Source organism: Schistocerca gregaria, chromosome 2 (genome assembly GCF_023897955.1).
Source record: "Schistocerca gregaria isolate iqSchGreg1 chromosome 2, iqSchGreg1.2, whole genome shotgun sequence".
Lineage (NCBI taxonomy): Eukaryota > Metazoa > Arthropoda > Insecta > Orthoptera > Acrididae > Schistocerca > Schistocerca gregaria.
This window is the reverse complement of record NC_064921.1, coordinates 37,516,174-37,543,550: the sequence shown is the minus strand read 5'-3', so window position 1 is coordinate 37,543,550 and position 27,377 is coordinate 37,516,174. Positions and strand designations below refer to the sequence as shown.

The 27,377-nt window shown below is 39.7% G+C and overlaps 1 protein-coding gene and 1 non-coding gene across 2 annotated transcripts in view; one reads left to right on the top strand and one right to left on the bottom strand.

The window, feature by feature from the left end:
- The window catches only part of LOC126336273 (uncharacterized), a 737,143-nt gene that overhangs the window by 164,292 nt on the left and 545,474 nt on the right, over positions 1-27,377 (top strand). The window lies entirely within an intron of this gene.
- Trnap-cgg (transfer RNA proline (anticodon CGG)) lies at positions 6,242-6,316 on the bottom strand. Its single transcript has one exon. It is a non-coding gene; the product is annotated as a tRNA-Pro (tRNA).

Genomic DNA, 27,377 nt, shown 5'->3' with positions numbered 1-27,377 from the left:
CTGCCGCACAGTGGCGTGAAGCTGGCAGGACTGCGAACGTGGCGGAAGTTCATCGCGACGACCACCACTGTTCGAACTGAATAACAGTGAATATACACTCCTGGAAATTGAAATAAGAACACCGTGAATTCATTGTCCCAGGAAGGGGAAACTTTATTGACACATTCCTGGGGTCAGATACATCACATGATCACACTGACAGAGCCACAGGCACATAGACACAGGCAACAGAGCATGCACAATGTCGGCACTAGTTCAGTGTATATCAACCTTTCGCAGCAATGCAGGCTGCTATTCTCACATGGAGACGATCGTAGAGATGCTGGATATAGTCCTGTGGAACGGCTTGCCATGCCATTTCCACCTGGCGCCTCAGTTGTACCAGCGTTCGTGCTGGACGTGCAGACCGCGTGAGACGACGCTTCATCCAGTCCCAAACATGCTCAATGGGGGACAGATCCGGAGATCTTGCTGGCCAGGGTAGTTGACTTACACCTTCTAAAGCACGTTGGGTGGCACGGGATACATGCGGACGTGCATTGTGCTGTTTGAACAGCAAGTTCCCTTGCCGGCCTAGGAATGGTAGAACGATGGGTTCGATGACGGTTTGGATGTACCGTGCACTATTCAGTGTCCCCTCGACGATCACCAGAGGTGTACGGCCAGTGTAGGAGATCGCTCCCCACACCATGATGCCGGGTGTTGGCCCTGTGTGCCTCGGTCGTATGCAGTCCTGATTGTGGCGCTCACCTGCACGGCGCCAAACACGCATACGACCATAATTGGCACCAAGGCACAAGCGACTCTCATCCCTCTCACAGTGTCCGGAGCAAGTATGGTGGGTCTGACACACCGGTGTCAATGTGTTCTTTTTTCCATTTCCAGGAATGTATTTTGTGAACGAGAACAAACAGTAGTGCAATGGCACAGTGTATTTTGTTACAAATATTTAGTGGGCAATCGTTAGCCATAGTTGGCTATTAGAGGAGGCAGAGGCGCACGGGAGAACAGTTTCGCACCTGTGATACCGATGCGACGACTACTTCACGCGCACGATTTGCGCATTAATACTTAAAAGTAGGGCCGAGTTTCAAATTATGTGCGCGAGACGATAACCCCTACGAGGCGTATTGCCGACCACTACAGACAGTGTGGGCTCAACTGGTCGTTTGGTGCGGACGGTGATATTTGCAGACAGCGGTACGCGTGGTGCAAAGGTCGCTGTAGGTAGCGTCACAGGGGAGGGTGGGGTGGGCGCGCGCGACCTTTCTGTCTGTGTGTGTGTGTTTGGCCGGCGGGCTCCCGGCGCCAGCCACGCGCCGCCACCGCCGCCGCCGCCGCGGGCCGCCTGTGACGTCACCGCGCGCTGCCTGCTGCACTCCCGCCTACTATTAATAGGCCCGCTCTCGCTTTTTGCCGTGCGCCACTCGGCCCGGGGAGGACGCGTTTCTTACGCGTGGGGCCGCGACACGTGTTTCCCGGTCCGGGAGGCGTCCCCAAACGTGTGTTGCCAGCTCTGCTCCGTAGATAACGCGCCGTAGACAGAAACTGTCGTGTTTTTCTGACGCCCGGACTACGTACCTCTGTTTCCGGTTGGTTCGACGATTCTCGTGTATCACTTTTCGGGTATTTTTCCGTCGAGCGATAATCTGTTTATGCGAAAATACAAGAATACGTAGTGAGTGGATCCACACTTAAAGTCAGTCGCTTCGACTCCAGTGTCAGAGTCAATTTACATTACGCGGTTGAAACTGAGTGCTGGGCCTAGTATCAAACGATTTGCACGGCGCTATTCTCATTGCAGTACCGTAAGCGAGCTGGAAGACCTGTCGTTGTTGCCGTCCTAATCGTAGCTACAACCACCTTTACTCACGTCATCGTTACGCCGCTTAAAAAACTACTGTGCATAAGGCAGCGATTGTTGGACAGTTAATTACTTTAACAGAAATACAAATAAGAAATAGTTGAAGTGAAGAAATTACACTCGCGTAAAAATGAGTTAAATATATCTCTATTTCTGTCTCTTTTGTATTTTGCAGCCTCGAGTCTTGGGACTCACTTAGAAGCGTCCATAGATTTCCGTCCACATCCACGCCCACGTCCACATCCACGCCCACGTCCACTTCCACTTCCATGTCCTTGTCCACATCCACATCCACAGCCTCATCCACGTCCACGCCCACATCCACGCCCACGTCCACGTCCACATCCACATCCACGTCCACGTCAACATCCACATCTATGTTCACGTCCTCGTCCACGTCCACTTCCACATCCATGTCCTTGTCCACATCCACAGCCTCATCCACGTCCACGTCCTCGTCCACGTCCATGATGTCCACTGCCAACTGCTACACACAGGGCACAAGCGGTACTAGTAGCCGGTTAAATGATGACTTACTTACACAATTTCTTATCTGGCTATCAAATTTCATCGTAACTGTCATTCAGCAACCTCACGACCCTGACAGTAAACTTCGTTTGGATTATTTTAAAATGTAACTCTGACTCCACTCCTACTGGCACCCCTAGTATCGAAATACCACCGGATCTGTCACCAACCAGCCGACCAACAACGAAAAATACGGACGCGACACTCAGACTGACAAGGAGTGTTTGCTATTGGTCTTGCACGTCACCCCGTTCCCACATCCACTCGTAGTGGTTCTCGGACTTTCGTACATCTGTGGTTTTGGTTTTCCAAACTAGTAATCCATATGCATCGTACATTAGGCTGTCATTTCTCCACGTCTTGCGAAGTTGTATTTACAGTTTACCCGCCATTTCACCTCCAACCCTAACAGTTGTAGGGGTGTTTTAATCTCACAGAATTTTTTTCCACATAGTAAATCGTATCCACTGTGATCTAGGGATAGCATCTTTGACTAAAATCGAAACGTCATTTCCCACTTCGGTCCCAGCCACGGCTTACATTCTTTAAAATGAGCAGAAATGGAGGTGGAAGACAATCGGTAGAAGGAGCAACCTACAACCTGACAGCCGCTTCTCAAAGAGCTCGGAGGAGCGGCCGCACGGTCACAGCACTCTCTCGCCCTTGACGTGGGAAACCGCCTCTGAAAGAGGGGAGAACCAGCAGCGACCAACGGCACGAGACTACACAAGACAGTGGAGAGCCCTGCTTTAAACACTCTAAATCACTGTCCCTGTAATTGAAGACGTCTCATTCTGCCACAAGATCGCGGATTTGTACCCCATTCGGATGTCAAAGAGGGAACTTCCGAAGGGGAGGTAGTCGTAAGAGAAAGATCGAATAGCCAGGGAAAGCGTAACATTCTACGAGCCGGAGCGTGCAATATGAAAGTTTGAACACGTTAGCGAAAAATAATGCAAAGTTTCAGTGTAGATGTAGTGAGGGCCACTGAATTGAAATGGGAAGATCATAAAGATCTCTGCTCAGGCGATTATAGAGTAGTATCAGCAGCTCCATGAAGTGGTACAACGGGAGTGGGACCCGTTATGAATAGAAAAGTAACACAGAGAGTGTGTTACTGTGAACATTTGAATGAAGGGGTTGTTCTCAGCAGAATCGACAGCAAACCAACACCAAGCAACTGCTGTTCGGTTGTGCATTCCGAAGTCTATAGCAGAAGGTGATCAGACAGACAAAGTATGTGAGAGTATTGAGTGGGTTATTCAGTACGTAAAGAGAGATGATAATCTAATAATCGTGGGTTACTGGAACGCTGTAGCACAAAAATGAATAGAGCAAAGAGTTACGGGGGAATGTGGGCTCAGTGGTAAGATTGAGTTCTGCAAGAAATTTCATCTAGTAATACCGAACGCAGTGCTCAAACATCGTAAGAGGAGGAGGAATACTTGCAAAAGGTGTGTAGACATTGATTTTTAAGCTGTACCCCGGAGTAGATACAGACTCAGATCAGAATTTAGTAACGATGAAGAGCAGTCTGAAATTTAACAGAATCGTTAGGAAGAACCAACGTAGAAAGAAGAGAGATACTGAAGGACTGTTCCTTTGAAATTCTCTAAGACTGTAGATGCTGCGATGATGGTTACTACAGTAAGAACTACAGTTGAAGACGAATGAAGAACTGTAAAAAGGGCGTTCACAAAAAGTTGGACAGACAAATATATTTACAAGGACAGTCAGTCATTGCCAAGAAACCTTGCGAAACAGTAGGAACACTCCTTGTTCCGTCCATCATGGGTTATTGTCCATCGTGGGTTATTTTGCTGCATAGGTAGGAGATTCCTACTTCGTTATCGCCAGTTTTGATGTTGAGTTTCATTGTTCTCACTTCTGCTACTTCTCATTACTTCGTCTTTCTTCAGTTTTCTCTCAATCCATATTCTGTACTCATTAGAATGTACACTCCATTCAACACATCCTGTAATTCCTTTTCATTTTCATTGAGGATATCAATGTCATCAGCAAATCTTATCATTAATATCCTTTCACCTTGAATTCAATCCCACTCTTGAACCTTTCTTTTATTTCGGTCATTGTTACTTCGGTGTATAGTCGGAGGACTACATCCCTGTGTTACAGCCTTTCTAGTCTGAGCATTTCGTACGTGTCCTTCCACTCTTCTTATTCCCTCTTGGTACATAGTGTATACTACCCGTCTTTCCCTACCCCTATTTTTCTCAGAATTTCGAACAGCTTTCTCCATTTTACATTGTCGAAATCTTTTTCCAGGTCGCCATATGCAATGACAGGGCCTTGAGTCTTCTTCAGTCTCGCGACGGTAGGATTGGCTCCCTGGCGCCTTTTCATTTACCGCAGCCCAATTGATCGTCATCTAACAGATGTTCAGTTTTCTTCTCTATTCCTCTGTGTATTATTCCTGTCAGCAATGCATGAGCTGTTCCGCTGATTATGCGATAATTCTAGCACTTGTCAGCTCTTGTAACCTTCGTAACATTGTGGCTCATGTTTTTCCGAGAGTCTGATGGGGTATTGCCAGTGTCATTTCTGCACATCAACATGAATAGTCGTTTTGTTGCCTCTTCCCCCAGTGATTTTAGAAATTCCGATGGAATTTTCTCTATCCTTTCTGTCTTATTTGATCTTAAGTCTTCCAAAGCGTGTAGTGCTGAATCGTCTGTCTCTTCTGCTTCTTTTCCTACCTCGCCGCCAGTGTACTCCTCCCACCAGCCTGCTCTCTCCTCCGCGTGGAGTCCCCATTGGACTCTCAATGTTACCAGGCAGTGGAGAGCAATAAACGAGGAAATGAGAATACCAAAGATCCACGTGGGGGACAAAAAGGACAACAGGGCTCAAGTGGACTGCCTAGCCTTTGCAGATGACACAGCAATAGTAAGTGAGACGGAAGAAGACGCAAACACACAACTCGACAACTTAAGTAAGTAAGCCAGAAAGGTGGGACTGAGGATCGCCTATAACAAGACAAAGACATAAAATACCACTGCAGACTGGGAAACACCGGAAGGCACTGTGCAAATGGTGGATAAATTTAAATACCTGGGAGAATTTGTAACAGGAAGGAACGGAGCAAGGAGGAAATAACAGAGAGGATAAAGAAGACGTGGTCAGCCTTCTGCATGACGAGAGAGATATACAATAAAAAGAATGCATCCACAGAGGCAAAGATAAGCCACTACAAGGCAACGGTGAGGAATGCAGTATTATATGCTGCTGAGACGATGACACATGCAAAAAATGGGGCAGAACAACTAGAGACAGAACAGAAAAAAATATTGAGAAAAATACTAGGTCCCGAAAGAGGTGGAGAGAGATGGATGCGAAGACCTAGTGAAGAATTGTACCGGAACATGAGAACAATATCCGGGGAAATCAGACTCAAAAGGGCAAGGTTTGCTGGACATGTAGTTAGGATGAGTATAGAGAGAATGACGAAGAGTGTGGGAAACAACAGGAAGGACAAGGGGAAAGACAGGAACCAAGTGGGTTGAAACTTCCTGGCAGATTAAAACTGTGTGCCCGACCGAGACTCGAACTCGGGACCTTTTGCCTTTCGCGGGCAAGTGCTCTACCAACTGAGCTACCGAAGCACGACTCACGTCCGGTACTCACAGCTTTACTTCTGCCAGTATCCGTCTCCTACCTTCCAATCTTTACAGAAGCTCTTCTGCGAACCTTGCAGAACTAGCACTCCTGAAAGAAAGGATACTGCGGAGACATGGCTTAGCCACAGCCTGGAGGATGTTTCCAGAATGAGATTTTCACTCTGCAGCGGAGTGTGCGCTGATATGAAACTTCCTGGCAGATTAAAACTGTGTGCCCGACCGAGACTCGAACTCGGGACCTTTGCCTTCCGCGGGCAAGTGCTCTACCAACTGAGCTACCGAAGCACGACTCACGTCCGGTACTCACAGCTTTACTTCTGCCAGTACCCGTCTCCTACCTTCCAATCTTTACAGAAGCTCTTCTGCGAACCTTGCAGAACTAGCACTCCTGAAAGAAAGGATACTGCGGAGACATGGCTTAGCCACAGCCTGGGGGATGTTTCCAGAATGAGATTTTCACTCTGCAGCGGAGTGTGCGCTCATATGAAACTTCCTGCCAGATTAAAACTGTGTGCCCGACCGAGACTCGAACTCGGGACCTTTGCCTTTCGCGGGCAAGTGCTCTACCAACTGAGCTACCGAAGCACGACTCACGTCCGGTACTCACAGCTTTACTTCTGCCAGTATCCGTCTCCTACCTTCCAATCTTTACAGAAGCTCTTCTGCGAACCTTGCAGAACTAGCACTCCTGAAAGAAAGGATACTGCGGAGACATGGCTTAGCCACAGCCTGGGGGATGTTTCCAGAATGAGATTTTCACTCTGCAGAAATGCTAGAATTATTAACCAACATTTCACTGCATCCTGGCCATCCAGATCACCTGATCTTAGTATGTGCAATTTTTGGCTGTGAGATTATATGGAACACTCACATTCAGTGTTTTGATTACAAATGTTGCTGAATTGACAGTACAAACTGCACAACATGATCTCCAATGTGTTTCTCGATTTCACCTTGCGTCAGGAGACAGTGTAAAGCTTATTGAACATGTCTTGTACTAGTCTCACAACAGACCCCAATTTTCATATCAGCGCACACTCCGCTGCAGAGTGAAAATCTCATTCTAGGAAACATCCCCCAGGCTGTGGCTAAGCCATGTCTCCGCAGTATCCTTTCTTTCAGGAGTGCTAGTTCTGCAAGGTTCGCAGAAGAGCTTCTGTAAAGATTGGAAGGTAGGAGACGGATACTGGCAGAAGTAAAGCTGTGAGTACCGGACGTGAGTCGTGCTTCGGTAGCTCAGTTGGTAGAGCACTTGCCCGCGAAAGGCACACAGTTTTAATCTGCCAGGAAGTTTCATATCAGCGCAGACTCCGCTGCAGAGTGAAAATCTCATTCTACCAAGTGGGTTGTTGAACTTCGGAAGGATTGGTTGGAGTTGGAGAATGTCGAAGGAAAGGAAAATTGGAGGAACAAATATACACCGACCAATATGCCGGAGATCAATGACAGAGAAGAATACAGAAGATTAGAGTGGAGCCGACAGGAGAAACGAAAACAGAAGATGTCGGAATAAGAGCGGTAGAGAAGAAGAGAGAGAATGAAGAGGTTCTGGAAGAAGAAGAGGAAAACGCAGTCCACGAATGGGTTACCCGTCGACCTGCAGAGGCCGTAACGCAAGAAGAAGAAGAAGAAGAAGAAGAAGAAGAAGAAGGTTACCACACCAAGACACTCTCTGACATACCTTTTTCTTATTTTTATTTTTTTTTCTTCTTCAGTCTACTGACTGGTTTCATGCAGCCCGCCACGAATTCCTTTCCTGTGCTAACCACTTCATCTCAGAGTAGCACTTGCAACCTACGTCCTCAATTATTTGCTTGACGTATTCCAATCTCTCTCTTCCTCTACAGTTTTTGCCCTCTACAGCTCCCTCTAGTACCATGGAAGTCATTCCCTCATGTCTTAGCAGATGTCCTATCATCCTGTCCCTTCTCCTTATCAGTATTTTCCACATATTCCTTTCCTCTCCGATTCTGCGTAGAACCTCCTCATTCCTTACCTTATCAGTCCACCTAATTTTCAACATTCGTGTATAGCACCACATCTCAAATGCTTAGATTCTCTTCTGTTCCGGTTTTCCCACAGTCCCTGTTTCACTACCATACAATGCTGTACTCCAGACGTACATCCTCAGAAATTTCTTCCTCAAATTAAGGTCGGTATTTGATATTAGTAGACTTCTCTTGGCCGGAAATGCCTTATTTGCCATAGCGACTCTGCTATTCATGTCCTCCTTGCTCCGTCCGTCATTGGTTATTTTACTGCCTAGGTAGCAGAATTCCTTAACTTCATTGACTTCGTTACCATCAATCCTGATGTTAAGTTTCTCGCTGTTCTCATTTCTACTACTTCTCATTACCTTCGTCTTTCTCCGATTTACTCTCAAACCATATTGTGTACTCATTAGACTGTTCATTCCGTTCAGCAGATCATTTAATTCTTCTTCACTTTCACTCAGGATAGCAATGTCATCAGCGAATCGTATCATTGATATCCTTTCACCTTGTATTTTAATTCCATTCCTGAACCTTTCTTTTATTTGCATCACTGCTTCCTCGATGTACAGACTGAAGAGTAGGGGCGAAAGGCTACAGCCTTGTCTTACTCCCTTCTTAATACGAGCACTTCGTTCTTGATCGTCCACTCTTATTATTCCCTCTTGGTTGTTGTACATATTGTATATGACCCGTCTCTCCCTATAGCTTACCCCTACTTTTTTCAGTATCTCGAACAGCTTGCACCATTTTATATTGTCGAACGCCTTTTCCAGGTCGACAAATCCTATGAACGTGTCTTGATTTTGCTTTAGCCTTGCTTCCATTATTAGCCGTAACGTCAGAATTGCCTCTCTCGTGCCTTTACTTTTCCTAAGGCCAAACTGATCGTCACCTAGCGCATTATCAATTTTCTTTTCCATTCTTCTGTATATTATTCTTGTAAGCAGCTTCGATGCACTAGCTGTTAAGCTGATGGTGCGATAATTCTCGCACTTGTCAGCTCTTGCCGTCTTCGAAATTGGGTGGATGATGCTATTCCGAAAGTCAGATGGTATGTCGCCAGACACATATATTCTACACACCAACGTGAGTAGTCGTTTTGTGGCCACTTCCCCTAATGATTTTAGAAATTCCGATGGAATGTTATCTATCCCTTCTCCCTTATTTGACCGTAAGTCCTCCAAAGCTCTTTTAAATTCCGATTCTAATACGGGATCCCCTATCTCTTCTAAATCGACTCCTGTTTCTTCTTCTATCACATCAGACAAATCTTCGCCCTCATAGAGGCTTTCAATGTATTCTTTCCACCTATGTGCTCTCTCCTCTGCATTTAACAGTGGAATTCCCGTTGCACTCTTAATGTTACCACCGTTGCTTTTAATGTCACCAAAGGTTGTTTTGACTTTCCTGTATGCTGAGTCTGTCATTCCGACAATCATATCTTTTCGATGTCTTCACATTTTTCTTGCAGCCATTTCGTCTTAGCTTCCCTGCACTTCCTATTTATTTCATTCCTCAGTGACTTGTATTTCTGTATTCCTGATTTTCCCGGAACGTGTTTGTACTTCCTCCTTTCATCTACATCTACATCTACATGACTACTTTGCAATTCACATTTAAGTGCTTGGCAGAGGGTTCATCGAACCACAATCATACTATCTCTCTACTGTTCCACTCCCGAACAGCGAGCGGGAAAAACGAACACCTAAACCTTTCTGTTCGAGCTCTGATTTCTCTTATTTTATTTTGATGATCATTCCTACCTATGTAGGTTGGGCTTAACAAAATATTTTCGCATTCGGAAGAGAAAGTTGGTGACTGAAATTTCGTAAAAAGGTCTCGCCGCGACGAAAAACGTCTATGCTGTAATGACTTCCATCCCAACTCGTGTATCATATCTGCCAGACTCTCTCCCCTATAACGCGATAATACAAAACGAGCTGCCCTTTTTTGCACCCTTTCGATGTCCTCCGTCAATCCCACCTGGTAAGGATCCCACACCGCGCAGCAATATTCTAACAGAGGACGAACGAGTGTAGTGTAAGCTGTCTCTTTAGTGGACTTGTTGCATCTTCTAAGTGTCCTGCCAATGAAACGCAACCTTTGGCTCGCCTTCCCGACAATATTATCTATGTGGTCGTTCCAACTGAAGTTGTTCGTAATTTTAACACCCAGGTACTTCGTTGAATTGACAGCCTAGAGAATTGTACTATTTATCGAGTAATCGAATTCCAACGGATTTCTTTTGGAACTCATGTGGATCATCTCACACTTTTCGTTATTTAGCGTCAACTGCCACATGCCACACCATACAGCAATCTTTTCTAAATCGCTTTGCAACTGATACTGGTCTTCGGATGACCTTACTAGACGGTAAATTACAGCATCATCTGCGAACAGTCTAAGAGAACTGCTCAGATTGTCACCCAGGTCATTTATATAGATCAGGAACATTAGAGGTCCCAGGACGCTTCCCTGGGGAACACCTGATATCACTTCAGTTTTACTCGATGATTTGCCGTCTATTACTACGAACTGCGACCTCCCTGACAGGAAATCACGAATCCAGTCGCACAACTAAGACGATACCCCATAGCTCCGCAGCTTGATTAGAAGTCGCTTGTGAGGAACGGTGTCAAAAGATTTCCGGATATCTAGAAATACGGAATCAACTTGAGATCCCCTGTCGATAGCGGCCATTACTTCGTGCGAATAAAGAGCTAGCTGCGTTGCACAAGAGCGATGTTTTCTGAAGCCATGCTGATTACGTGTCAATAGATCGTTCCCTTCGAGGTGATTCATAATGTTTGAATACAGTATATGCTCCAAAACCCTACTGCAAACCGACGTCAATGATATAGGTCTGTAGTTAAATGGATTACTCCTACTACCCTTCTTGAACACTGGTGCGACCTGCGCAATTTTCCAATCTGTAGGTACAGATCTATCGGTGAGCGAGCGGTTGTATATGAGTGCTAAGTAGGGAGCTATATTATCAGCGTAATCTGAAAGGAACCTAATCGGTATACAATCTGGGCCTGAAGACTTGCCCGTATCAAGCGATTTGAGTTGCTTCACAACCCCTAAGGTATCTACTTCTAAGAGACTCATGCTAGCAGATGTTCGTGTTTCAAATTCTGGAATATTCCATTCGTCTTCCCTGGTGAAGGAATTTCGGAAAACTGCGTTCAATAACTCCGCTTTAGCGGCACAGCCGTCGATAACAGTACCATCGGCACTGCGCAGCGAAGGTATTGTCTGCGTCTTGCCGCTTGTGTACTTTACATACGACCAGAATTTCTTCGGATTTTCTACCAAATTTCGAGACATTGTTTCGTTGTGGAACCTATTAAAGGCATCTCGCATCGAAGTACGTGCCAAATTTCACGCGTCTGTAAATTTTAGCCCATCTTCGGGATTTCGCGTTCTTCTGAACTTCGCATGCTTTTTCCGTTGCCTCTGCAACAGCTTTCGGACCTGTTTTGTGTACCACGGGGGATCCGTTCCATCTCTTACCAATTTATGAGGTATGAATATCTCAATTGCTGTTGCTACCTATCTTTGAATTTGAGCCACATCTCGTCTACATTCGCATAGTCAGTTCGGAAGGAATGGAAATTGTCTTTTAGGAAGGCCTCTAGTGGCACTTTATCCGCTTTTTTAAATAAAATTATTTTGCGTTTGTTTCTGATGGATTTGGAAGAAATGGTGTTGAGCCTAGCTACAATGACCTTGTGATCACTAATCCCTGTATCAGTCATGATGATCTCTATCAGCTCTGGATTGTTTGTGGCTAAGAGGTCAAGTGTGTTTTCGCAACCATTTACAATTCGCGTGGGCTCGTGGACTAACTGCTCGAAATAATTTTCGGAGAAAGCATTTAGGACAATCTCGGAAGACGTTTTCTGCCTACCACCGGTTTTGAACAAGTATTTTTGCCAACATACCGAGGGTAGGTTGAAGTCCTCACCAACTATAACCGTATGAGTGGGGTATTTATTTGTTACGAGACTCAAACTTTCTTTGAACTGTTCCGCAACTGTATCATCGGAGTCTGGGGGTCGGTAGAAGGAGCCAATTATTAACTTAATTCGGCTGTTAAGTATAACCTCCACCCACACCAATTCGCACGGAGTATCTACTTCGACTTCACTACAAGATAAACCACTACTGACAGACACAAACACTCCACCACCAATTCTGCCTAATCTTTTGTTCCTGAACACCGTCTGAGACTTCGTAAAAATTTCTGCAGAACTTATTTCAGGCTTTAGCCAGCTTTCTGTACCTATAACGATATCAGCTTCTGTGCTTTCTATTAGCGCTTGAAGCTCAGGGACTTTTCCAGCGCAACTACAACAATTTACAACTATAATTCCGACTGTTCCTTGATCCAAGCACGTCCTGTAATTGCTGCCCATCCCGCACTTTCCCGAGGCCTTCTAACCTAAAAAAACCGCCCAGTCCACGCGACATAGCCTCCGCTATCCGCGTAGCCGCCAGCTGAGTGTAGTGAACTCCTGACCTATTCAGCGGAACCCGAAACCCCACCACCCTATGGCGCAAGTCAAGGAATCTGCAGCCAATACGGTCGCAAAACCGTCTGAGCCTCTGATTCAGACCCTCCACCCGGCTCTGCACCAAAGGTCCGCAGTCGGTTCTGTCAACGATGCTGCAGATGGTGAGCTCTGCCTTCATCTCGTAAGCAAGACCGGCAGCCTTCACCAAATCAGATAGCCGCTGGAATCCAGAGAGAATTTCCTCAGATCTAAAGCGACACACGTCATTAGTACCGACATGTGCCACCACCTGCAGCTAGCTGCACCCTGTGCTCCTCATGGCATCCGGAAGGACCCTTTCCACATTAGGAATGATTCCTCCCGGAATGCACACGGAGTGCACACTGGATTTCTTCCCCTCCTTAGCCGCCGTATCCCTAAGGGGCCCCATTACGCGCCTAACATTGGAGCTCCCAACTAGCAGTAAGCCCACCCTCTGCGATTGCCCGGACATTGACTGAAGTATTTCTTCTGTTACCCATGGTTTCTACCTTCTTTGTACCTATGTTTTCCTTCCCAAGTTCTGTCATGGCCCTTTTTAGAGACGTCCATTCTTCTTCAACTGTGTTGCCTACTGCGCTATTCCTTATTGCTGTATCTATAGCGTTAGAGAACTACAAACGTAATTTTATCCATTGTTTACCAGTGTTTCGTCCGCGACTGTTTTACTTTCGTAAAATAAAGAACAAACCGCCTTCAGTCACAAGTTGCATTTATTTATTGCACTATGCATTTCGGGCCCTGGAGGCTCATCTTCAGGTGCTTTTTAGTGATTTACTTCATGTGTTTTAGTTGTTTGCCTGTTGATATTACATTTTTCGTTACAACATGGTATATTGTAAATATAAGTTTAACAGCGTTAATAATATGAAAGTAACTTACAGTTAACATTGTATACTGTCTGCTTCTGTTGTCCAGTTGGTATACACAATACACATCTTTAATTTTACGGTACATACTGGTATATATAGATAGTCACACACTTTTTTGCACATTGTGTTAGCAGAACGTAAACATGCCAAAGATTCTCGTTCATACAGATATTCTACTTCTAAATATAATCGATTTTTTTTTTTCGTCACAGAAGATAATATGATATAGTATTACCAGTACACAGGTAGTATTAAAATAATTATTTGGTACCATGTTGTAGGTTGTCAACTGTTTGTACTATTATAGATTTGATTCCTCAGGAAAAAATAAACTTTTAAAGGTGTAGAAAAAATTGTGGCTGTTAAACTCTGTTTGTTCATTCAACAAGTTTTGAGGATATTTTTCTTTGTGTAGCATTATTTCTAACTGTTCTAGTAGGCTAAGTTTTTTACTGTTGGGTTCTGTGTGAAGTACAGTTAGGCTGTTGTGGATGTTGTCAAGTCTGTGTTTATTAACATACATGTGGTTAGCTATTGTAGATTTTTCAAAATGGTTTAGTCGAAAGGCGTCGGTGTGTTCTTTATACCGTGTGTGGAAGGTTCTTCCAGTTTTTCCTATGTAAAATACAGGGCAACTGTTACATTGTAATTTATATATTCCACTGTGTTGTGTTATTGGCTTGTTTGTGTTCACTGTGTGAGGTAAGTGGTATCCAAGTTTGCTGTTTGTGGAGAAAGATATTTTAATATTGGTTTTTTTGAATAGGTTAGCTATTTTTTGTGATACTGTGCCTAAGTATGGAATGCTTGTGAAGATTTGTTTTGTGTCGGTAGTTATCTTTTCAGTGTTTTTGTGGATGATGTTGGTCTGAATTTTTTTAGATAGTTTATCAATTGATTTTACAGAGTAACCATTATTTACTGCAATTGTTTTGATAGTATCTATTTCTTGTGTTAGTGCTTTGGGTTTTAAAGGTAATGTATGTGCCCTGTTCAACAATGATCTAAATGCAGCATACTTATGTGTGTTCGGGTGGTATGAAGATTCATGTATTGTGATGTCAGTGTAGGTTGGTTTTCGGTAAATGTACAAGTTATGTTCTTGTTGTTCATTCACAATTGTGAGGTCTAAGAAATTTATGGATTGATTAGTTTCATGTTCTATTGTGAACTTTATTTTATTGTGGAGTGAGTTGAATGATGTGAGGAGTTCTTCAAGTTCATCTTTAGTGCCATCAAATAAGAGTAGTGTGTCATCTACATATCTCTTGTAATATACAATTTTTTGAACAAGTTTATTTTCTCCTTTGAAGAACTTATTCTCTAAGTGGTTGATGAAAATGTCAGCTAGGAAACTTGACATGCAGTTACCCATAGCTAAGCCTTCTTTCTGTTGATAGATTTTATTATTAAATGAAAAGTAGTTGTGGGACAGTACTAGTTCAAGTAGATCTACCAACTCTGTAATCTCTGGTATGGTTAGTTTTTTGTGTGTGATGAGGTTTTTTCTAATAATTTCAATTGTGTCTTTAACAGGTATATTTGTGAACAGGTTGACAATGTCAAATGAGGCAAATCTAGCTTCTCCGGGGATTTTTATGTCTTTGATGAGTGTTGTTAACTCATGTGCATTTTTTACTGTGTATGTGGTTTCAAAAGTGTAAAATTCTCTGAAGATATTATTTAACAACTGTGAAAGTTTATATGCAGGTGTGTTCTTGGAGTTAACAATTGGTCTAATTGGAGAGTTCTGTTTATGGATCTTTGGCTGTGGGATCTTTGGCTGTGCTCTGAGTTTGGGGGCAGTGGGATTCATTAATGTGCAAGCTTTTATTTGTTTATCAGACAGCAGGAAGTTACATTGGTTAAGCATTTTCTTCAATTTTTTCTGAAATTTAGTGGTTGGATCATGGTTCAGTTCAGTAATGTTATTTTCTGCAAAAAAATTAAGAGTTTTAGTAATGTAATCATTTTTATAAAGGATGACTGTGGAATTTCCTTTATCTGATTTCACAACAAGAGCATCATGTTCATTGAGTTTGTGTTTCAGTTGTTTCAGCACTTTGTTTTCTTCAAAAGTTGGGTTGGAGTGTTGTTTTGCTTTCTTTTCTTCTTTCTGGATAATTTCATTAACTTTATGTGCTAAGACAATCTGTTCATTGTGGTTCAGGTTGGCCATATCTGCAGCTTTCTTTGTATCAACAATGAGGTTTTTTAAATTATGATGATTAAATTTTGGTTTAATATTGTGTTTAAGACCTTTGTTCAGTAAAGCTTGTTCTGTGTTTGTGAAGTTAATGTTGGTTTCGTTGATAACTCTTTCATAGAAAGTCTGTGTTTTAGAAGTTACATTATTATGGGCACTGTCATATTTTTCTTTAAGGGATTCAAGTTTTTTTGCATGTTTATCAGTTATAGTAGTTCTAACTTTTGTACACAGGGTTGTAACATATTCATCTACATAATACATTTCTAATGGATGGAGTATGCTAGTTAACTCTAAATGTAGGTGGTAAAGAGCTCTATTAAGTTCTTCTTTTTGCTTGTGCTGTAGTTTGATTTCTGTACGTAACCAGTTGTTCTGGAATTTTTTCGTAGCTATTCTGGCTGCTTGTGAACGCCACTTTCTCGTAATGTTAATGTAGTTTGGAATAAAACCATGAGATACACATTCTTTGTTAAATTTGACACTACAAATCACTTTTGTTAGCTTAAGTTTCGCATTTTTAAATGAGTACACTGTTCTTAGTGCCTGGCTAGGCAAATATAACTTAATTTTATCCATTGTTTACCAGTGTTTCGTCCGCGACTGTTTTACTTTCGTAAAATAAAGAACAAACCGCCTTCAGTCACAAGTTGCATTTATTTATTTCACTATGCATTTCGGGCCCTGGAGGCTCATCTTCAGGTGCTTTTTAGTGATTTACTTCATGTGTTTTAGTTGTTTTCCTGTTGATATTACATTTTTCGTTACAACATGGTATATTGTAAATATAAGTTTAACAGCGTTAATAATATGAAAGTAACTTACAGTTAACATTGTATACTGTCTGCTTCTGTTGTCCAGTTGGTATACACAATACACATCTTTAATTTTACGGTACATACTGGTATATATAGATAGTCACACACTTTTTTGCACATTGTGTTAGCAGAACGTAAACATGCCAAAGATTCTCGTTCATACAGATATTCTACTACTAAATATAATCGATTTTTTTTTTTCGTCACAGAAGATAATATGATATAGTATTACCAGTACACAGGTAGTATTAAAATAATTATTTGGTACCATGTTGTAGGTTGTCAACTGTTTGTACTATTATAGATTTGATTCCTCAGGAAAAAATAAACTTTTAAAGGTGTAGAAAAAATTGTGGCTGTTAAACTCTGTTTGTTCATTCAACAAGTTTTGAGGATATTTTTCTTTGTGTAGCATTATTTCTAACTGTTCTAGTAGGCTAAGTTTTTTACTGTTGGGTTCTGTGTGAAGTACAGTTAGGCTGTTGTGGATGTTGTCAAGTCTGTGTTTATTAACATACATGTGGTTAGCTATTGTAGATTTTTCAAAATGGTTTAGTCGAAAGGCGTCGGTGTGTTCTTTATACCGTGTGTGGAAGGTTCTTCCAGTTTTTCCTATGTAAAATGCAGGGCAACTGTTACATTGTAATTTATATATTCCACTGTGTTGTGTTATTGGCTTGTTTGTGTTCACTGTGTGAGGTAAGTGGTATCCAAGTTTGCTGTTTGTGGAGAAAGATATTTTAATATTGGTTTTTTTGAATAGGTTAGCTATTTTTTGTGATACTGTGCCTAAGTATGGAATGCTTGTGAAGATTTGTTTTGTGTCGGTAGTTATCTTTTCAGTGTTTTTGTGGATGATGTTGGTCTGAATTTTTTTAGATAGTTTATCAATTGATTTTACAGAGTAACCATTATTTACTGCAATTGTTTTGATAGTATCTATTTCTTGTGTTAGTGCTTTGGGTTTTAAAGGTAATGTATGTGCCCTGTTCAACAATGATCTAAATGCAGCATACTTATGTGTGTTCGGGTGGTATGAAGATTCATGTATTGTGATGTCAGTGTAGGTTGGTTTTCGGTAAATGTACAAGTTATGTTCTTGTTGTTCATTCACAATTGTGAGGTCTAAGAAATTTATGGATTGATTAGTTTCATGTTCTATTGTGAACTTTATTTTATTGTGGAGTGAGTTGAATGATGTGAGGAGTTCTTCAAGTTCATCTTTAGTGCCATCAAATAAGAGTAGTGTGTCATCTACATATCTCTTGTAATATACAATTTTTTGAACAAGTTTATTTTCTCCTTTGAAGAACTTATTCTCTAAGTGGTTGATGAAAATGTCAGCTAGGAAACTTGACATGCAGTTACCCATAGCTAAGCCTTCTTTCTGTTGATAGATTTTATTATTAAATGAAAAGTAGTTGTGGGACAGTACTAGTTCAAGTAGATCTACCAACTCTGTAATCTCTGGTATGGTTAGTTTTTTGTGTGTGATGAGGTTTTTTCTAATAATTTCAATTGTGTCTTTAACAGGTATATTTGTGAACAGGTTGACAATGTCAAATGAGGCAAATCTAGCTTCTCCGGGGATTTTTATGTCTTTGATGAGTGTTGTTAACTCATGTGCATTTTTTACTGTGTATGTGGTTTCAAAAGTGTAAAATTCTCTGAGGATATTATTTAACAACTGTGAAAGTTTATATGCAGGTGTGTTCTTGGAGTTAACAATTGGTCTAATTGGAGAGTTCTGTTTATGGATCTTTGGCTGTGCTCTGAGTTTGGGGGCAGTGGGATTCATTAATGTGCAAGCTTTTATTTGTTTATCAGACAGCAGGAAGTTACATTGGGTAAGCATTTTCTTCAATTTTTTCTGAAATTTAGTGGTTGGATCATGGTTCAGTTCAGTAATGTTATTTTCTGCAAAAAAATTAAGAGTTTTAGTAATGTAATCATTTTTATAAAGGATGACTGTGGAATTTCCTTTATCTGATTTCACAACAAGAGCATCATGTTCATTGAGTTTGTGTTTCAGTTGTTTCAGCACTTTGTTTTCTTCAAAAGTTGGGTTGGAGTGTTGTTTTGCTTTCTTTTCTTCTTTCTGGATAATTTCATTAACTTTATGTGCTAAGACAATCTGTTCATTGTGGTTCAGGTTGGCCATACCTACAGCTTTCTTTGTATCAACAATGAGGTTTTTTAAATTATGATGATTAAATTTTGGTTTAATATTGTGTTTAAGACCTTTGTTCAGTAAAGCTTGTTCTGTGTTTGTGAAGTTAATGTTGGTTTCGTTGATAACTCTTTCATAGAAAGTCTGTGTTTTAGAAGTTACATTATTATGGGCACTGTCGTATTTTTCTTTAAGGGATTCAAGTTTTTTTGCATATTTATCAGTTATAGTAGTTCTAACTTTTGTACACAGGGTTGTAACATATTCATCTACATAATACATTTCTAATGGATGGAGTATGCTAGTTAACTCTAAATGTAGGTGGTAAAGAGCTCTATTAAGTTCTTCTTTTTGCTTGTGCTGTAGTTTGATTTCTGTACGTAACCAGTTGTTCTCGAATTTTTTCGTAGCTATTCTGGCTGCTTGTGAACGCCACTTTCTCGTAATGTTAATGTAGTTTGGAATAAAACCATGAGATACACATTCTTTGTTAAATTTGACACTACAAATCACTTTTGTTAGCTTAAGTTTCGCATTTTTAAATGAGTACACTGTTCTTAGTGCCTGGCTAGGCAAATATAACTTAATTTTATCCATTGTTTACCAGTGTTTCGTCCGCGACTGTTTTACTTTCGTAAAATAAAGAACAAACCGCCTTCAGTCACAAGTTGCATTTATTTATTGCACTATGCATTTCGGGCCCTGGAGGCTCATCTTCAGGTGCTTTTTAGTGATTTACTTCATGTGTTTTAGTTGTTTGCCTGTTGATATTACATTTTTCGTTACAACATGGTATATTGTAAATATAAGTTTAACAGCGTTAATAATATGAAAGTAACTTACAGTTAACATTGTATACTGTCTGCTTCTGGTGTCCAGTTGGTATACACAATACACATCTTTAATTTTACGGTACATACTGGTATATATAGATAGTCACACACTTTTTTGCACATTGTGTTAGCAGAACGTAAACATGCCAAAGATTCTCGTTCATACAGATATTCTACTTCTAAATATAATCGATTTTTTTTTTTCGTCACAGAAGATAATATGATATAGTATTACCAGTACACAGGTAGTATTAAAATAATTATTTGGTACCATGTTGTAGGTTGTCAACTGTTTGTACTATTATAGATTTGATTCCTCAGGAAAAGATAAACTTTTAAAGGTGTAGAAAAAATTGTGGCTGTTAAACTCTGTTTGTTCATTCAACAAGTTTTGAGGATATTTTTCTTTGTGTAGCAGTATTTCTAACTGTTCTAGTAGGCTAAGTTTTTTACTGTTGGGTTCTGTGTGAAGTACAGTTAGGCTGTTGTGGATGTTGTCAAGTTGTGTTTATTAACATACATGTGGTTAGCTATTGTAGATTTTTCAAAATGGTTTAGTCGAAAGGTGTCGGTGTGTTCTTTATACCGTGTGTGGAAGGTTCTTCCAGTTTTTCCTATGTAAAATGCAGGGCAACTGTTACATTGTAATTTATATATTCCACTGTGTTGTGTTATTGGCTTGTTTGTGTTCACTGTGTGAGTAAGTGGTATCCAAGTTTGCTGTTTGTGGAGAAAGATATTTTAATATTGGTTTTTTGAATAGGTTAGCTATTTTTTGTGATACTGTGCCTAAGTATGGAATGCTTGTGAAGATTTGTTTTGTGTCGGTAGTTATCTTTTCAGTGTTTTTGTGGATGATGTTGGTCTGAATTTTTTTAGATAGTTTATCAATTGATTTTACAGAGTAACCATTATTTACTGCAATTGTTTTGATAGTATCTATTTCTTGTGTTAGTGCTTTGGGTTTTAAAGGTAATGTATGTGCTGTCTGATAAACAGCACAAGCAAAAAGAAGAACTTAATAGAGCTCTTTACCACCTACATTTAGAGTTAACTAGCATACTCCATCCATTAGAAATGTATTATGTAGATGAATATGTTACAACCCTGTGTACAAAAGTTAGAACTACTATAACTGATAAACATGCAAAAAAACTTGAATCCCTTAAAGAAAAATATGACAGTGCCCATAATAATGTAACTTCTAAAACACAGACTTTCTATGAAAGAGTTATCAACGAAACCAACATTAACTTCACAAACACAGAACAAGCTTTACTGAACAAAGGTCTTAAACACAATATTAAACCAAAATTTAATCATCATAATTTAAAAAACCTCATTGTTGATACAAAGAAAGCTGCAGATATGGCCAACCTGAACCACAATGAACAGATTGTCTTAGCACATAAAGTTAATGAAATTATCCAGAAAGAAGAAAAGAAAGCAAAACAACACTCCAACCCAACTTTTGAAGAAAACAAAGTGCTGAAACAACTGAAACACAAACTCAATGAACATGATGCTCTTGTTGTGAAATCAGATAAAGGAAATTCCACAGTCATCCTTTATAAAAATGATTACATTACTAAAACTCTTAATTTTTTTTTGCAGAAAATAACATTACTGAACTGAACCATGATCCAACCACTAAATTTCAGAAAAAATTGAAGAAAATGCTTAACCAATGTAACTTCCTGCTGTCTGATAAACAAATAAAAGCTTGCACATTAATGAATCCCACTGCCCCCAAACTCAGAGCACAGCCAAAGATCCATAAACAGAACTCTCCAATTAGACCAATTGTTAACTCCAAGAACACACCTGCATATAAACTTTCACAGTTGTTAAATAATATCCTCAGAGAATTTTACACTTTTGAAACCACATACACAGTAAAAAATGCACATGAGTTAACAACACTCATCAAAGACATAAAAATCCCCGGAGAAGCTAGATTTGTCTCATTTGACATTGTCAACCTGTTCACAAATATACCTGTTAAAGACACAATTGAAATTATTAGAAAAAACCTCATCACACACAAAAAACTAACCATACCAGAGATTACAGAGTTGGTAGATCTACTTGAACTAGTACTGTCCCACAACTACTTTTCATTTAATAATAAAATCTATCAACAGAAAGAAGGCTTAGCTATGGGTAACTGCATGTCAAGTTTCCTAGCTGACATTTTCATCAACCACTTAGAGAATAAGTTCTTCAAAGGAGAAAATAAACTTGTTCAAAAAATTGTATATTACAAGAGATATGTAGATGACACACTACTCTTATTTGATGGCACTAAAGATGAACTTGAAGAACTCCTCACATCATTCAACTCACTCCACAATAAAATAAAGTTCACAATAGAACATGAAACTAATCAATCCATAAATTTCTTAGACCTCACAATTGTGAATGAACAACAAGAACATAACTTGTACATTTACCGAAAACCAACCTACACTGACATCACAATACATGAATCTTCATACCACCCGAACACACATAAGTATGCTGCATTTAGATCATTGTTGAACAGGGCACATACATTACCTTTAAAACCCAAAGCACTAACACAAGAAATAGATACTATCAAAACAATTGCAGTAAATAATGGTTACTCTGTAAAATCAATTGATAAACTATCTAAAAAAATTCAGACCAACATCATCCACAAAAACACTGAAAAGATAACTACCGACACAAAACAAATCTTCACAAGCATTCCATACTTAGGCACAGTATCACAAAAAATAGCTAACCTATTCAAAAAAACCAATATTAAAATATCTTTCTCCACAAACAGCAAACTTGGATACCACTTACCTCACACAGTGAACACAAACAAGCCAATAACACAACACAGTGGAATATATAAATTACAATGTAACAGTTGCCCTGCATTTTACATAGGAAAAACTGGAAGAACCTTCCACACACGGTATAAAGAACACACCGACGCCTTTCGACTAAACCATTTTGAAAAATCTACAATAGCTAACCACATGTATGTTAATAAACACAACTTGACAACATCCACAACAGCCTAACTGTACTTCACACAGAACCCAACAGTAAAAAACTTAGCCTACTAGAACAGTTAGAAATAATGCTACACAAAGAAAAATATCCTCAAAACTTGTTGAATGAACAAACAGAGTTTAACAGCCACAATTTTTTCTACACCTTTAAAAGTTTATTTTTTCCTGAGGAATCAAATCTATAATAGTACAAACAGTTGACAACCTACAACATGGTACCAAATAATTATTTTAATACTACCTGTGTACTGGTAATACTATATCATATTATCTTCTGTGACGAAAAAAAAAAAAAAATCGATTATATTTAGAAGTAGAATATCTGTATGAACGAGAATCTTTGGCATGTTTACGTTCTGCTAACACAATGTGCAAAAAAGTGTGTGACTATCTATATATACCAGTATGTACCGTAAAATTAAAGATGTGTATTGTGTATACCAACTGGACAACAGAAGCAGACAGTATACAATGTTAACTGTAAGTTACTTTCATATTATTAACGCTGTTAAACTTATATTTACAATATACCATGTTGTAACGAAAAATGTAATATCAACAGGAAAACAACTAAAACACATGAAGTAAATCACTAAAAAGCACCTGAAGATGAGCCTCCAGGGCCCGAAATGCATAGTGAAATAAATAAATGCAACTTGTGACTGAAGGCGGTTTGTTCTTTATTTTACGAAAGTAAAACAGTCGCGGACGAAACACTGGTAAACAATGGATAAAATTAAGTTATATTTGCCTAGCCAGGCACTAAGAACAGTGTACTCATTTAAAAATGCGAAACTTAAGCTAACAAAAGTGATTTGTAGTGTCAAATTTAACAAAGAATGTGTATCTCATGGTTTTATTCCAAACTACATTAACATTACGAGAAAGTGGCGTTCACAAGCAGCCAGAATAGCTACGAAAAAATTCCAGAACAACTGGTTACGTACAGAAATCAAACTACAGCACAAGCAAAAAGAAGAACTTAATAGAGCTCTTTACCACCTACATTTAGAGTTAACTAGCATACTCCATCCATTAGAAATGTATTATGTAGATGAATATGTTACAACCCTGTGTACAAAAGTTAGAACTACTATAACTGATAAACATGCAAAAAAACTTGAATCCCTTAAAGAAAAATATGACAGTGCCCATAATAATGTAACTTCTAAAACACAGACTTTCTATGAAAGAGTTATCAACGAAACCAACATTAACTTCACAAACACAGAACAAGCTTTACTGAACAAAGGTCTTAAACACAATATTAAACCAAAATTTAATCATCATAATTTAAAAAACCTCATTGTTGATACAAAGAAAGCTGCAGATATGGCCAACCTGAACCACAATGAACAGATTGTCTTAGCACATAAAGTTAATGAAATTATCCAGAAAGAAGAAAAGAAAGCAAAACAACACTCCAACCCAACTTTTGAAGAAAACAAAGTGCTGAAACAACTGAAACACAAACTCAATGAACATGATGCTCTTGTTGTGAAATCAGATAAAGGAAATTCCACAGTCATCCTTTATAAAAATGATTACATTACTAAAACTCTTAATTTTTTTGCAGAAAATAACATTACTGAACTGAACCATGATCCAACCACTAAATTTCAGAAAAAATTGAAGAAAATGCTTAACCAATGTAACTTCCTGCTGTCTGATAAACAAATAAAAGCTTGCACATTAATGAATCCCACTGCCCCCAAACTCAGAGCACAGCCAAAGATCCATAAACAGAACTCTCCAATTAGACCAATTGTTAACTCCAAGAACACACCTGCATATAAACTTTCACAGTTGTTAAATAATATCCTCAGAGAATTTTACACTTTTGAAACCACATACACAGTAAAAAATGCACATGAGTTAACAACACTCATCAAAGACATAAAAATCCCCGGAGAAGCTAGATTTGCCTCATTTGACATTGTCAACCTGTTCACAAATATACCTGTTAAAGACACAATTGAAATTATTAGAAAAAACCTCATCACACACAAAAAACTAACCATACCAGAGATTACAGAGTTGGTAGATCTACTTGAACTAGTACTGTCCCACAACTACTTTTCATTTAATAATAAAATCTATCAACAGAAAGAAGGCTTAGCTATGGGTAACTGCATGTCAAGTTTCCTAGCTGACATTTTCATCAACCACTTAGAGAATAAGTTCTTCAAAGGAGAAAATAAACTTGTTCAAAAAATTGTATATTACAAGAGATATGTAGATGACACACTACTCTTATTTGATGGCACTAAAGATGAACTTGAAGAACTCCTCACATCATTCAACTCACTCCACAATAAAATAAAGTTCACAATAGAACATGAAACTAATCAATCCATAAATTTCTTAGACCTCACAATTGTGAATGAACAACAAGAACATAACTTGTACATTTACCGAAAACCAACCTACACTGACATCACAATACATGAATCTTCATACCACCCGAACACACATAAGTATGCTGCATTTAGATCATTGTTGAACAGGGCACATACATTACCTTTAAAACCCAAAGCACTAACACAAGAAATAGATACTATCAAAACAATTGCAGTAAATAATGGTTACTCTGTAAAATCAATTGATAAACTATCTAAAAAAATTCAGACCAACATCATCCACAAAAACACTGAAAAGATAACTACCGACACAAAACAAATCTTCACAAGCATTCCATACTTAGGCACAGTATCACAAAAAATAGCTAACCTATTCAAAAAAACCAATATTAAAATATCTTTCTCCACAAACAGCAAACTTGGATACCACTTACCTCACACAGTGAACACAAACAAGCCAATAACACAACACAGTGGAATATATAAATTACAATGTAACAGTTGCCCTGCATTTTACATAGGAAAAACTGGAAGAACCTTCCACACACGGTATAAAGAACACACCGACGCCTTTCGACTAAACCATTTTGAAAAATCTACAATAGCTAACCACATGTATGTTAATAAACACAACTTGACAACATCCACAACAGCCTAACTGTACTTCACACAGAACCCAACAGTAAAAAACTTAGCCTACTAGAACAGTTAGAAATAATGCTACACAAAGAAAAATATCCTCAAAACTTGTTGAATGAACAAACAGAGTTTAACAGCCACAATTTTTTCTACACCTTTAAAAGTTTATTTTTTCCTGAGGAATCAAATCTATAATAGTACAAACAGTTGACAACCTACAACATGGTACCAAATAATTATTTTAATACTACCTGTGTACTGGTAATACTATATCATATTATCTTCTGTGACGAAAAAAAAAAAAAATCGATTATATTTAGAAGTAGAATATCTGTATGAACGAGATTCTTTGGCATGTTTACGTTCTGCTAACACAATGTGCAAAAAAGTGTGTGACTATCTATATATACCAGTATGTACCGTAAAATTAAAGATGTGTATTGTGCATACCAACTGGACAACAGAAGCAGACAGTATACAATGTTAACTGTAAGTTACTTTCATATTATTAACGCTGTTAAACTTATATTTACAATATACCATGTTGTAACCAAAAATGTAATATCAACAGGCAAACAACTAAAACACATGAAGTAAATCACTAAAAAGCACCTGAAGATTAGCCTCCAGGGCCCGAAATGCATAGTGCAATAAATAAATGCAACTACAAACGTGTCTCATCATTCCTTAGAACTTCCGTATGCCACTTCTTAGCGTATTGATTCTTCCTGACTAATGTCTTGAACTTCAGCCTACTCTTCATCACTACTATATTGTGATCTGAGTCTATATCTGCTCCTGGGTACGCCTTACAATCCAGTATCTGATTTCGGAATCTCTGTTTGACCATGATGTAATCTAATTGAAATCTTCCCGTATCTCCCGGCCTTTTCCAAGTATACCTCATCCTCTTGTGATTCTTGAGCAGGGTATTCGCTATTACTAGCTGAAACTTGTTACAGAACTCAATTAGTCTTTCTCCTCTTTCATTCCTTGTCCCAAGCCCATATTCTCCTGTAACCTTTTCTTCTACTCCTTCCCCTACAACTGCATTCCAGTCGCCCATGATTATTAGATTTTCGGCCCCCTTTACATACTGCATTATCCTTTCAATATCCTCATACACTTTCTCTATCTGTTCATCTTTAGCTTGCGACGTCGGCATGTATACCTGAACTATCGTTGTCGGTGTTGGTCTGCTGTCGATTCGGATTAGAACAACCCGGTCACTGAACTGTTCACAGTAACACACCCTCCCCTACCTTCCTATTCATAACGAATCCTACACCTGTTATACCATTTTCTGCTGCTGTTGATATTACCCGATACTCATCTGACCAGAAATCCTTGTCTTCCTTCCACTTCACTTCCCTGACCCTTACTATATCCTTCTTGAGCCTTTGCATTTCCCTTTTCAGATTTTCTAGTTTTCCTACCACGTTCATGGTTCTGACATCCCACGCCCCGACTCGTAGAACATTATCCTTTCGTTGATTATTCAATCTTTTTCTCATGGTAACCTCCCCCTTGGCAGTCCCCTCCCGGAGATCCGAATGGGGGAGTATTCCGGAATCTTTTGCCAATGGAGAGATCATCATGACACTTCTTCAACTACAGGTCACATGTCCTATGGATACACGTTACATGTCTTTAATGCAGTGGTTTCCATTGCCTTCTGCATCCTCATGTCGTTGATCATTGCTGATTCTTCCGCCTTTAGGGGCAATTTCCCACCCCTAGGACAAGAGAGTGCCCCGAAGCTCTATCCGCTCCTCCGCCCTTTTGACAAGGCCATTGGCAGAATGAGGCTGACTTCGTGGTGTCACCGCCAGACACCACACTTGCTAGG